This window comes from Tursiops truncatus, chromosome 10 (genome assembly GCF_011762595.2).
Source record: "Tursiops truncatus isolate mTurTru1 chromosome 10, mTurTru1.mat.Y, whole genome shotgun sequence".
Classification (NCBI taxonomy): Eukaryota; Metazoa; Chordata; class Mammalia; order Artiodactyla; family Delphinidae; genus Tursiops; species Tursiops truncatus.
Genome location: NC_047043.1, coordinates 34719276 through 34733029, shown reverse-complemented (window position 1 = coordinate 34733029; position 13754 = coordinate 34719276). Strand labels below are relative to the sequence as shown.

The following is a 13754-nucleotide window of genomic DNA, read 5'->3' as shown; positions in this document are numbered from 1 at the left end:
ATATCCCTCCCCACAAACGCACTGCAATTCTACAAGAAACACTTGATGTCTTTCATACTCCCAAGCATATTTAAAATTGCAAACACCCTGCCCCAGACACATAAACACACACACTCACATACACACACACTCCTTATCCCCCTTGTTGGTCTTATTTTCCTCCTGGCAATAAATTCCCTCTAATATAAAACACTAAAATGATGACAGCTCGGGGGTGGAGTCTGGATTGTTTGATGACATATCCCCAGTGCTTGTTATATAGCAAACACTCAAATATCTGTGCAGTGGAGTGAATAAATTCATGAATTTGTCAAAGACATATTTGTCAAAAGCACACACCCAATGGAAGTCCTAGCCAGAGCGCTTAGGCAAGAAAAAGAAATAAAAGACATCCAAGCTGGAAAAAAAAGAAGTAAAATTGTCACTATTTGCAGATGACATGATATTATTTATATATAAAAAACCCTAAAGATTCCATCAAAAAACTGCTAGAACTAATTAACAAATTTAGTAAGGTTTCAGGATACAAAGTCAATATACAAAATATGTTGTGTTCCCATACACTAATAATGAACTATCAGAAAGGGAAATAAAGAAAACAATTCTATTTATTGCATCAAAAAGAATAAAATACCTAGGAATAAACTTAACCAATAGGGTGAAAGACATGTACACTGAAAACTGTAAGACATTGATGAAAGAAACTGAAGAAAACACAATTAAATGGAAAGATATCCTGTGCTTATGGATTGGAACAATTAATATTATTAAAATTTCTGTAGTACTGAAAGCAATCTCCAGATTCAATGCAATCCTTACTGAAATTCCAATGGCATTTTCCACAGAAATAGAACAATCCTAAAATTTGTATGTAACCACAAAAGACCCAGAATAGGCAAAGCAATCTTAAGAAAGAAGAACAAAGCTGGAAGCAACACACTTCCTGATTTCAAACAGTATTACAAAGCTATAGTAATCAAAACAGTAAAGTATTGGCATTACAAGCAACTTATGAATCAATGGAACAGAAAAGAGAGCCCAGAAATAAACCCACAAAATTAACATGGTCAATTAATTTACAATAAAGGAGTCAAGGATATACAATGGGGAAAGGATAGTCTCTTCAATAAATGGTGTTGGGGAAACTGGACAGCCACATGCAAAAGAATGAAACTAGACTACTATCTTATACCATACACAAAGATTAACTCAAAATGGATTAAAGATTTGAATATAAGACCTGAAACCATAAAACTCCTAGAAGAAAACATAGGTGGTAAGCTCCTTGACATCAGGTCATAATTTTTTGGATCTGACTCCAAAAGCCGAGGCAGCAAAAGCAAAAATAAACTGGTGGGACTACATCAAACTAAAATGTTTCTGCACAGCAAAGGAGATCATCAACAATGAAAAGGCAACCTTTTGAATCAAGAAAATGTTTGCAAATCATGTATCTGATTTGCAGATATTTGCAGATATTTTATATATCCAAAATATATAAAGAACTCATACAATTCAATATCAACAAGAACAAACAATTCAATTAAAAAGTGGACAGAGCATCTGAATAGACATTGTTCCAAAGAAGACATACAGATGGCCAACAGGTACATGAAAAGATGCTTAACATCACTAATCATTAGAGAAATGCAAATCAAAACCACAGTGAGATATCACCTCACACCTGTCAGAGTGGCTATCATCAAGAAGACAACAAATAACAAATGTTGGCCAGTATGTGGATAAAAGGGAACCCTGTGCACTGTTGATAGGAATGTAAATTGATCCAGCCACTGTGGAAGACAGTATGGCTGCTCCTCAAAAAGTTAAAAATAGAACTACCATATGATCTAGCAATTCAATTTCTGAGTATTTATCCAAAGAAAATGAAAACAATAACTCGAAAACATACATGCATCCCCATGTTCATTGTGGTTTACAATAGCCAAGACATGGAAACAGCCAAAGTGTCCACTGATGAACGAATGGATAAAAAAATTGTGGTATATATATACAATGGAATACTAAAATTGAATACATAAAAGAGGAAGAAATACAAAAAAAAGAAAGAAATCTTGCCATTTGCGACAATATGGATGGACTTTGAGGGCATTATGCTAAGTGAAATAAGTCAGACAGAGAAGACAAATACCATATGATCTCACTTATATGTAAAATTAAAAAAAAAAAACCTAATAAACTCATAAATACAGAGAACAGATTGGGGGTTGCCAGGGATGGGGGTTGAGGGTTGGGTGTAGGGGGTTAGAAAGTACAAACTTTCAACTATAAAATAAATAAGTTCTGGGGATGTAATGTACAGACAGCATGGTGACTATAATTAAATAATACTGTACTGCATATTTGAAAGTTGCTAAGAGATGAAATCTTAAAAGTCTTCATCACAAGAAGAAAAAAATTTTTGTAACTGTGTATGACACATGTCAACTGGACTTATTATGGTGATCATTTTGCAACACATACAAATATCAAATCATTATGTTGTACACCTGAAATGAATATGTTATATGTCAATTATACCTGAATTTTAAAAATTAACCAAATTTATCTTTTAAAAGCACAAACAATAAAACAAAACAAAAAACACTCACCTGGGATATTTCTCACTCACCTTGCTACCAAGGGTTCGTAAACCTGAGGCCACAATACATCCTTTCCATGCATCTTAAGCAGGGCCTGTCATTCCATCCACTTTGCAGTGAGGAAACTGAAGCTTGGGTGGGTTAGTTTGTTCAAAGTCTCTCAACCAGCAACAGCCAGAAGTTGGGGAGGGGGCACACTCCCTCCAGCACTCGTATCAAAGGCTGGCCCTGACCCTGGTGCCTCTGTGTGGGCAGGTAGAGCAGCGGGCTGTGCACTGACCCCTGGCCAAGGCCTTTTCTTTTTTTTTTCCCATTGCGGGATGGGGAGTCTTCCTTGGGGGCTGGGGGATGGTATCTGTGGTATCTCCAGATCAGGCTGGAGCCCAGGGACTAGGGATGCAGGTTTGAAGGAATGATCTGGGTTTGTAGATGTTTCTGTCTCTCCTTTGTGGCACCACGTGTGTCCCCTGGAGCCTGGGGCAGGAAGCTGGGAAGCCCCAGGTTTCCTAATTCTGCATTCCTGAAGACTTCAGGGCCCTCTTCCTTAACCCCTGCCCACCTCCTACAACTCTGCACTGTGACTTTCCAGTCCTCAGCCTGTAGGGAGACCAGGCTTCTGTCCCAGACCCCCCTCTCTAGATAAAGTCAGGGACTGTGGTGTGAACAGTTCATCCAGCATGGGGTGGGGGCAGTTTGAGAGGCCACAGGCTCTCTTTGTTTGCAAAGTTCTCTCCCATTCCTCTCCTACCTCCAGTCTGCGTTCTCTTCCTAAGAAAATAAAGGGCCTCTTCCTATTTCAGTCTCACTGTCTCACAGAAACACTGCAGGAGACTTTGGGATGAATTGGGTTTTATTTGAAGTTTTTATAATTTCAGCTTTATCTTTCCACATTGCCTACTTCTCCATTCCCTGACCCCTTCCTCTTTTTGCCCCCTCAATGTCACGTTCATTCTCCTCACCCTCTCCTTCTGTGGCCCCATTCCTTCCCTTCCCACATTTTCCCAACCCCCTTAACCCAGCTCTCCGTTCTCCCTGCTCCTGCCTCCCTTGCTTTCCTTTGGCTCCTTCTGCGTTGGATGTTCTCCTCCCCTCCTCCGCCCTTTCCCTCACTCCCTGGCCCTATCCACACTTTTGGATCAACAGTTTCCGATGGAGATCAGGAGATGTGCCCATTCTCTGCACAGCAGCCAGTGGGGGCTTTGGGAAATATAAATTGTACCGAAACAAATGAACCTCTGGACAATTTGAGCCTCAGGGACAGAAGAGAAAAAAGGTGTATTGGGGGAGGGGGTGTATTCTCTTAAACGGCTAATAAATACATTCCAATGGCTTTATTATTATGCTTATGGATGGCAATCACTCCGGAGCGCCATCTTTTGAAAGGCAATCAGCTTTAAGAATGATTGAGTTTCACCTTGGTAGCAACACATCACTAGACTCAGCTGGTTCCCAGGTGAGAAACTGGCACAGCAGATGAGTTATTTTCTCCAAGGCCGTGCTCCCAAGCTCTGGCCGCAAAAGGATCCTTACCCACTTTCGTCATTTCTTCCTCGATTCAATTAGGTGAAGGGTTTATCCTCTTGGTGAATGAATGGCTTGATAATCCTTTCATAATGTTGAGACATTTACTGTTTTACTTCTGTTTAAGATTATTTCTGTTGTATTCTGTTCAGGAATTTCAAAGGGAATAATCCCCTTCTGAAATTCATGGCTGATCTAAGGAGGCATATAAAAAGCCATTAAAAGAATAAAGTGGTTCAACATCACCTGAAAACCTTGTTTCCTTAAAAAAATAATTTAAAAAATGAAAAAGAAATCTTTATAGCTCTCAACTCAAAAGGTCAAAAGATTATATTTTCATTTTTGTTCTTTTCATATTGCTTGGAAGAGAGACAGTTTTAAATGCCTTATAAAATAGCTCGCATTACGAAAGATTATCAGTTAATTTATAAACTTGCTTTGTTTCTAATGGATCATTTGGAAACCTGGGGAAAGTATCTGTTAAATTTTCATGTCTACAAATCCTCTGCTAATTCAATTAGAAAGGTTTCTGAGCAGTAAATTCAAGGTATGTGATAAGGTTACCTTCAAGTTTTATACCAGGAAAAATAAAATAAAATAAAATCACTGTGCAAAATGAAATCTCAGAGCCATATAGTTGCAGTAAAAAAAAAAAAGTAATGAAAATGGTATACACATATAATGGAATATTATTCAGCCTTAAAAGAGAAGGAAAGCCTGTCATATGCTACAACATGGATGAACCTTGAGGACATAACACTAAATGAAATAATCTAGTTACAAAAAAGACAAATACCGCATGCTTCCACTTATATGAGGTATCTAAAGTGGTCAAACTCTTGGAAAAAGAAAGTGAAATAGTAATTGCCAAGGCTGGGGTGAGGGGAATAAAGAATTATTCACTGGGCTTCAATTTTGTGAGATAAAGAAGTTCTAGGGGACTTCCCTGGTGGCGCAGCGGCTGAGAATCCGCCTGCCAATGCAGGGGACACGAGTTCAATCCTTGGTCCGGGAAGATCCCACATGCCATGGAGCAACTAAGCCCGTGCGCCACAACTACTGAGCCTGAGCTCTAGAGCCCGAGAGCTACAACTACTGAGCCCACAAGCTATAACTATTTAAGCCCACATGCCTAGAGCCCGTGCTCCACAACAAGAGAACCCACCGCAATGAGAAGACTGCGCACTGCAACGAAGAGTAGCCCCAGCTCGCCACAACTAGAGAAAGCCTGTGAGCAGCAACGAAGACCCAATGCAGCCAAAAGAAAAAAGAAAAAAAAAGCCCTAGGAATCTGGTGCCCAACAAGATACACATAACAAACACATAGTTAACTCTACTGCGCTGTCCACTTCAACGTGGTTAAGATGGTAAATGTTATGTATAAGGTTTATGGGAAAAACACAATAAAAACAAGTAGTGAAAGTTGAACTTGTAAATCCAATGTTAGATATTTGAAGGGACAAAAATTAGCCAGGTATTGAGGAGAGAGACATGGCTAAGTGACAATAATGAAGTCAGATAAGGGTTTCCCTGGCAGGATTTCCGTTACTCTTAATACCGAAGCTACATGTCCTTCGCTCTGAGAGCCAATTAAGCTGTGGAGAAACGTGTCCTTATGAGTTAGGGGTAGAGCTTGAGCACTGATTCTGAATTATTTGTTTTTGAAGATTTCAGATATGTCTCTATTGCCATTTCAATGTCTTTACCTTTAAAAGTGGAACATGATAATATTAGAATTTCATTGCTCTGTGGCAACATCTAAAATTTCTACTGTCCCCAAAACAACTTAGTAACAAGAGAGGCTCCCACTCTGACCAGTTCAGAGGTCACCCGAAGCTATTCCTTAGACAGGGTCATTTTTAGAGTAACATAGCAGGGCGTCAGTTATGGGACCTACCCCCAAACCTTTCTCTCCAACTATCATTGACCTTGAAATTCTACCATTTGAGAGTCATTCCTTTGCGTTAAACATTGTCCTACCCACTAAGATCTCTTTTCAAACTCAGGGAAGGAGTAGGGCATTGACCCTATCACTTTACTTCTGTGGATCTTAACCTTTTTCTTTTGTTTGTTTTGGTCACAACTTTGAGTATTTATGCGACATTTTCTCAGAAAAAAGCACTCATGAACAAACCAAAAAAATTTCTTACAAGTTCTGATGGTTCACAGGAACACACCACCCTTACCGCCCACCAAAGTTGTTCTTGGCTGGGTGACTCTGTAAGCACCTTGGGCAGGGAGGTTCGGGGTGATTGAGTGGAGCTAGTTGAGAAGGAGAATAGAAGAGGAAAAGGTGAGTGGAGAGGGTGGGGGGCCCAGGGAGCTAATTTGTATTTTCAAATTTGCCTGTAGCAATAACAATTAGGTAGCTTTTAAGTGTTCACTCTGTGCTAGAAATTTAATAAACACTAAATGAGATAATGCAGGTAAATAAAGCATTTAGTCATTATTCTTTTCTCATTTCATGGTTGCAATGACACCATGGGGGATTATTAGCCCGTTTTACACATACGGAAGCTGAGGTTCAGGGAGGTGAAGTAACCTTGCTCAAGGTAACTTGCTCAGGGTGACCTGAGCCCAGAGAGCGTGGCTCTCCTCGTTGACCTGGGCACGTGTCATCACCACCCCCTTTCCCATGGCCTCCTCCAACTCTCCTGCAGCCTCCTGGTTTCCTTCTGTGTTGAGAATCCTTGCCCTGCTGGCTCAGGTCTTCCCCTACGCATTGTTGGGGTGACTGGGTGTGCCTGTCAGCCCTGTGGGGATATCTCTGTTGCCCTTCTATCCATCAGTGAGCAACTTCCTCTGTAGCCTGTTGTGCCTCTTTTGGAGATGGTGGCCTGTCCCTGCTGTTCTCTTCCAGCCTGCTCCCTTTGCTGGTCACCCTTAACACAGATAGGGATTTTAGAGATAAGAAGTATGGATGGTCAGTGGAAGAATTGCTCTTTGTGTGTAGGATGACGGTACCATACTGACCCTGCCGGTGTCTTTGGATGACTGTTTACAACGCCTCATATTCATACATTTGGGTATTGACTCATTCGTTCCTTCAATTTTTTTTTTTTTTTTAAGCAACTGCTATATGCCAGACTCTGTGCCCAGCACTGGGCACTGTCCTTGTCCCAAAGGTCCTTTGAATGACCAGGAGACAAAACAGCAGTAAAAGTCTATCCAGGGTTGGGGGCAGGGAGCACAAAGGTGGTGGGCTGTATCTGTTAGAGTCAAGTGACTTCAAAGAGAGGCTGACCTTGACATTCATTTCGGAAGCTAGGTAAGCTTCACCAGATGCACTGGGTGAAGGCGGCAGTGTGAAATAAATCATGAAGGCAGAAGGCAAGGACGTGAGCTGGACTCCATGAACTTGAACGCAGCAATATTTTCCATCTTTACTTGCATTCACCTCTATCTGAAACTCAGCATCCACTTCAATAACAAATCGCAGTAGCATTAACAGCCTCTGAGACTCGGTCACCCACAGATATCGTGGTTCTTTGGCATCATAAGAAAATCGTGGCAGATACCTCAAATATTGTTACAAAAACAAAGTATGTCTGTTATTAGACCCACTGCTATAACTTGCAATACAACACGTTAATTAAAACCACATATATTACTATACACAGATGTCTTTTTTTTTTTTTTTTGCGGTACACGGGCCTCTCACTGTTGTGGCCTCTCCCGTTGAGGAGCACAGGCTCCGGACACACAGGCTCAGCGGCTATGGCTCACGGGCCCAGCCGCTCCGCGGCATGTGGGATCTTCCCGGACCGGGGCACGAACCCGTGTCCCCTGCATCAGCAGGCGGACTCTCAACCACTGCGCCCCCAGGGAAGCCCCTACACAGATGTCATTTTTAAGAACTATTTTGACAATCGTGTTTTGATATAATTGGTTGCCTTTGGAACACGGCACATTTTATTTCAGGCATTTAAAAACATTTTACTAGGATGAAGTCCACAGGCCTCACCAGACAGCTAGAGGAGTGTGTGAAACAAAAAGCAGTTGAAGCACTCTGCCTGGAAGGGCTTCAGCCAGGCAAGTGCCCTGATCACTGCAGCATTTTCAAGAGCTCACCCAGGCATCTGTGCCCTTTAGGAGGCAATGGCACCAGTGCAGGCGTGAGACTGTGGGCCCCAGAAGGAAGGTAGGAACAGGGGCAGTGGGAGGCAGGGATGCTTCAGGAGATGCTAAGAAGCTCTGGGGTCTCATCACTGTTTTCGGAGCTCCCCTACTTTACGCTGCTGTAGGCGAGACCTGCAGCACCCCGGAGTTTGGCACCCAGGATACTCTGCCTCTCATCCCCCACTGCCTGAGTCCTTGGCTTGCATGGGAGCCTCTCCCCTAGCCTGCCTCCCCAACGTCCCTCACCCCCGGCTGCTTTAAGTAACCCCAGAAGGCTTCGCTCAAAATCACCGTGTCATGCCCACGACAGCCCCATCCGGCCCCAACGTGGCTGCCCCCGAGAGAGACATAAAGATCCCAGAGACAACCGGCCACTTGTCCACCAGATGGGAGAGGGGCCTGAGGATTGGTGGAGAAGGGGGCGGGGCAGGGAGGAGGATGAGGAGGATGCCAAGGGGAAGGAGGAACCAGGATTCCTGGAATTTCTGCCTCCTGAGCCAATGCCAAGAGCGAGCCCGGCAATAAGCAGAACTCGGGCGCACACCGGACTTCAGCCTTGGAGTCCTGAGATGTGCTTCCGGGCGATGGCTCACCAGGCGCTGGAGCCCAAACCTTATTACGGGACCTGCAACACATAAGCCACTATTCATTTAATATTGTAAGAGACTGGAATCCCTGTCCTGGTCATAAAACACCCCGGTCCTCACACCAGCCACCGAAATCTTCCTATTCTTGTGTCAGCGACCCAAGCTGGCTTGGTCTGGAAAAGCCATTGATTGGGACCTTACTAAGGTGAACATATTGGGGAGAACAATCTAGCCCCTCTCCTCTTACCACCTTACTGTCAGGGCAAGGAGGGGACTAGTCTAAGTGATGCCATGATATGAGTCACAGGCACTGTGTGCTTCTCACGTGCCAGGCTCTGAACTCAGCACTTAAACACGTCACTGCATTTAACCTTTCAAGGACCCTCTAAGGTAAGCCTGGCAATTTTTCCCATTTTACCTGCGAGAAAACTGCTGCTCAGGGAGGGGAAGTAACTTGCCCAGTCCAGTAAGTGGGGAAGCCAGGATTGAGACCCAGGGGTGTCTGATGACAAAGGCCTCTGAGTACTTAAACAGGGTGGGACCCAAGTGAGCTTAGCTCCTCCAGCATCCAGTCCCATGTACCTCCAAAACCAGGCTTTTCCTGCTGGGCCACAGCAGTGCTGGCTCTGCTGCCTACTTTAAAACTGAAAACCTACAGATATGGCTTTAAAAAAGCTCTTATCTGTTAGAGTTTCATATTGAAGCATCTACAGATGAAATGATATGCTGACTAGTATTTGCTTTAAAATACTTTACTGTAGAGTCAGCAAATTTTTTCTGTCAAAGGCCAGATAGCAAATATTTTAAGCATGTGGCCCTCATGATTTCTGTCACGACTACTCACCCTTGCTGGTGTGATGCAAAAGCAGGTATAGACAATACAGAAACGAATGGGCATGGCTGTGTTCCAATAAAACTTTCTTACGAACAGAGGAGGCAAGTTGGATTTGGCCCATCGTTTTGGCCAATCCCAGCTCTAGTGCAAGAAAAGGAGAGGAACAGATAAGTGAAAAAGATTAACAAAATGTTGAAAATTGTTGAAGTTGGTTAAGGGGTACCTGGTGGTTCATTACACTATTTTCTCTATTTTTGAATATTTTGAATATTTCCATAATAAAAAATTCAAGCACCCTGGGGAAAAAAGAAAAAAAGAAAAAAACAAAAAACCTGTAAACCTTAGGCACAAGGAAAGCCCATCTGAAATTGTCTTCATTTGTCAGGAGCAGATTCCTATACAGGAAAGCTTCCCTACCAAGGGTTAGGACTATTGGTGCTCAGAGGTAGTGGAGAGAAAAAGGCCCAGGGACCATAGCTGCCCCTTCCTTCACCAGGAAGTCCTTCCCTGATGGACAGGGAGACACTGGGACCACCCCAGCCTTCATCCTATTCTCCCCTCTTCATCTGGTGCCACAGGGCCATGACCCCCTGATGGACTCATGTCCTAGGCAATGACTGTCAGTGGCCGTCAACCTCCCCGGAAGAGAGACAAAGCAGTGCCCCCGTGGGAAGTAGCCAACACCACCCTGAAATAGACTGGCGCCAAACCGAGCTTGAATCTGATCAAGTCTCTAGATACTACTACCATTCCTAGGAAATACAGGGGACAGAGGAACACGTTAAACTACACCACAGGGGTATAATTGACAGAATCCAGGTCAAATGACTTGGTTTCTTTAACAAATAAGTCACAAGAAAAAAAAGGGAAGAAAGAAAAAAGATGGGAGGGAGGAAGATTGAACAGAGACCTATGGATTGCAAGGGACTTTGAAGAGAGCCATCAATTACGTGTATAGACTACATTTGGTTCTTGACTGAAACAGTAATAAACAAAAACAAAACAGCTTAACTATTTGTAACATTTAAGAGACAATTGTAGTACAAACTATTCTGTATAAAATAAGCGGCGAGGGTATATTGTGCAACACAGGGAATATAGCCAAAATTTTATAATAAGTGTAAATGGAGCATAACCTTCAAAATTGTGAGTCACTATACTGTACACCTGTAACCTATATAATATTGTACATCAACTACCATTTAAAAAAATGTTTTTAAAAAGAGACAATTGAAAATGTGAACACCAAATGGACATTTAATGTTTTTAAGGAGTTTTTGTTAATTTCTTGCCTGACCATTGGCTATCTGCTGCCTCTATTTTTTTTATTATGGTAAAATATACATAACATAAAGTTTACCACTTTAACCACTTTTAAGCATACAATTCAGTGGTATTACATACAGAGTGTCATGCCACCATCACTGTATTCATTCCCAGATATTCATATTTTTAAGGTATAATATGGCATTATGTCTAAAAGACATTTCCTTTTTAGAGATTAAATAAAATGTTCAAAGAATCTTGTCACCTCTCTGCTTTCCTGTCGCTAGAGGATAATGTCCTACATTCCTAATGTGGCCTCTGGATCCAGCCCCTACCTGCCCTTCTAGTCACATCTCCCACCACCTTCTCAGGCCACTCTCTCTGCTTCAGCCACATGGTCTTCATGCCAGGACCACATGGTGACTTTCAAGGGCACTTTTGCCTTTGTGAGTTTCCTTCTTTCATAAATTATATTTTATAAATGTATTAATATAAAGACCAATGCATGAATATTATATTTAAAACATTTTCTTCAACCCAAAGTCCATTTTTTTCTTCTGGTTTTAAAAGAAATTAAAATATTTGCATGGGCTCCTTTTAGTGTTGTGGGCCCCTGACACTGTACTGGCGACAGCTAACGGAGAAATCAGCCTGGTCACGAATTCAGTCTCCACCTCGCCTCTCCTCCACCTCCATCCTGGCGAGCCCTGCTCTTCCTTGGAGAAGACTTCTCTAACTTTCCCAAGTCCCCACGGTGAGCTCGTGGCCCCCTCATGTGCACTCATGCTTCCCTACACCCTGGCTTCATGAGAAGCATCACAGTTGAGAATCATGTATTAATGTGTGTGATCCTTTGCTGTCTCCCCCGCTAGGTTGTCCATCTCTGTAATCCCAGCACCCAGGCCAGTGCCGGGTGCTTAATAATAAATATTTGCTGAAGAAATAAATACATTTGAGGTGGGAAGGGACATCAGTGGTATTCTAAAACATTCAAATAGGAAAAACAAAAATGTCCGGAAAGAAATACACCAAAAGGTTAACAATGTTTATTTTTGTGGGGGAGAGGGTTGGGGGGAGGTAGTAGGAGTTAGAAAGAGTGGTGGGTTTAAGAGTGAGTTTTACAAAGTTGCTAAGAGACTAGATCTTAAATGTCCTCACCACAAAAAAGTAATGATAATTGTGTGATGTGATGGAGGTGTTAGCTGATGCTATGGCGGTCATCATATTGCAATATATAAATGTATCAAATCAACAGGTTGTATACCTTACACTTGCTCAGCGTTATATGACAATTATGTCTCAATAAAAAAAGAGAGTGATTTTTATCTTCTTGGTTATACTTAAGTGCATTTTCAAGTTCTTTCTCAATGACCACCTGTTGCTTGTGTCTTAAAAATATTAAAACCAAACAGCAGAGAAGCATTCTTTCCAGACAAGTACTAAAAGAAAAACTCTACTGCCTACAAACTCCTTGAAGGATGGCTGTGTCTATCTTGTTCTCTGTGGTGTCCCTCGTGATGGGCACATGATACGTGCTCGGTCATTACTGTTGACTGACCAAATGCTGATCCTTGGGGTCTGGATTAGAGATGGGAGCTGGTGACAGCAGGAGGGAGGCTGCTGTTTTGCCCCGATAAGGATGAGATGGGGGTGCTGCACGATCAGCAGAAGGTGGAGAGTACGGGACCTTTCAGAGGTACGATTAGCAGGATACAGAGAGAAAGAATTCATTTTGCGTAGACAACTGGGTGGATTGTGAAGTAGGGATTAAGGCAGAGAGTGCAGCGGAGGGGGAGAGATAATGAGCTCACCTTGGGCTTTTTACATGTAAGATGCTCTTGGCACACCGGGATGAAAAAGCCAGGAGGGCAGTGAGGATGAAGGACTGGGAGTTCAGGACACTGAAGAGCCATACTCGGGGGCCACAGCGCCCAGGTGGCGTTTGTTGGCAGCTATCTTCTCCCAAGTGGATCAAATTGCCCTGTTCCTGTTCCCAGGCTGGAACACCAAGATGTTGCCAGCTGTGGCTTGCTTCAGAGCTCTTGGAGAGGAAGAGGAAGCTTTGCTGAGACAAGGATGCAAACCGATCCCACGGGGTGAGGCAGAAACTGGGGAGAACTGGTCTAGCCTCTGAACTCAGGACTAGAAGCAAAACAACCATCAGTTACATGTACTAAGTCAGAGTCCAAGTCGAAGTTTAAGAAAACAAGCACATAGGAACATACAGAGGCAGATATTTCTATTCAGTAACAATCACTGCCTCGGACCAACTGAATCATCCTTCAGCTCATGCCTAGACTGGAACCACTTCTCATTCCTAGTGTGTCCTTGCTCTGAAATGGGCATATGAGTCACTGGGAAAAGAGGATTCGATTAACAAAGATTCAATTTGACTACAGCTGTGGCCAAAAAGTGGGGTGTGCCTGCAGGGCAAGCCTTCCCCTTGGGCAGCCAGGTTGCCATGCACCCTGTTCATGCCTGCTGCCGGTCATTGTGCCCCAGATCTCACCATCAGGGGGTGTACCATTGGGGGAAGGCATGGCAGCCTCCAAGAATCTTATTTCAAAATGTAAATATTCCATCAGGGTAGCACATCCCAGTAGCTAAGAACTTGTTGCAAATTTGCTTTTCAGTTCTCTTTTCTCCTTGAGGGTTTGCTAGAATCAGCGCCCTGAGAGTAGAGAGGAGTTTTAATGAGGGAAGGAAAGGACAGAGGTAGTTGTGTAATTTGGTCGGAGGCAGGGGGAGGGAGGGGGCTGGGAGGGGCAGCTTGAAAGCTGTGGGCATGAGGGGGTGGGTATAGCGTGGGAGGGGTCTGCATGA

At 43.1% G+C, this 13754-nt stretch overlaps 1 long non-coding RNA gene across 1 annotated transcript; it reads right to left on the bottom strand.

Moving 5' to 3' along the window:
* Nucleotides 1-8031: 8031 nt before the first annotated feature.
* LOC109552507 (uncharacterized) lies at nucleotides 8032-13204 on the bottom strand. The gene is made up of 3 exons (XR_002179314.2): nucleotides 12743-13204; nucleotides 9675-9806; nucleotides 8032-8868 (listed from the first exon to the last, which is right to left on the bottom strand). It is a non-coding gene; the product is annotated as an uncharacterized lncRNA (long non-coding RNA).
* Nucleotides 13205-13754: the final 550 nt, after the last annotated feature.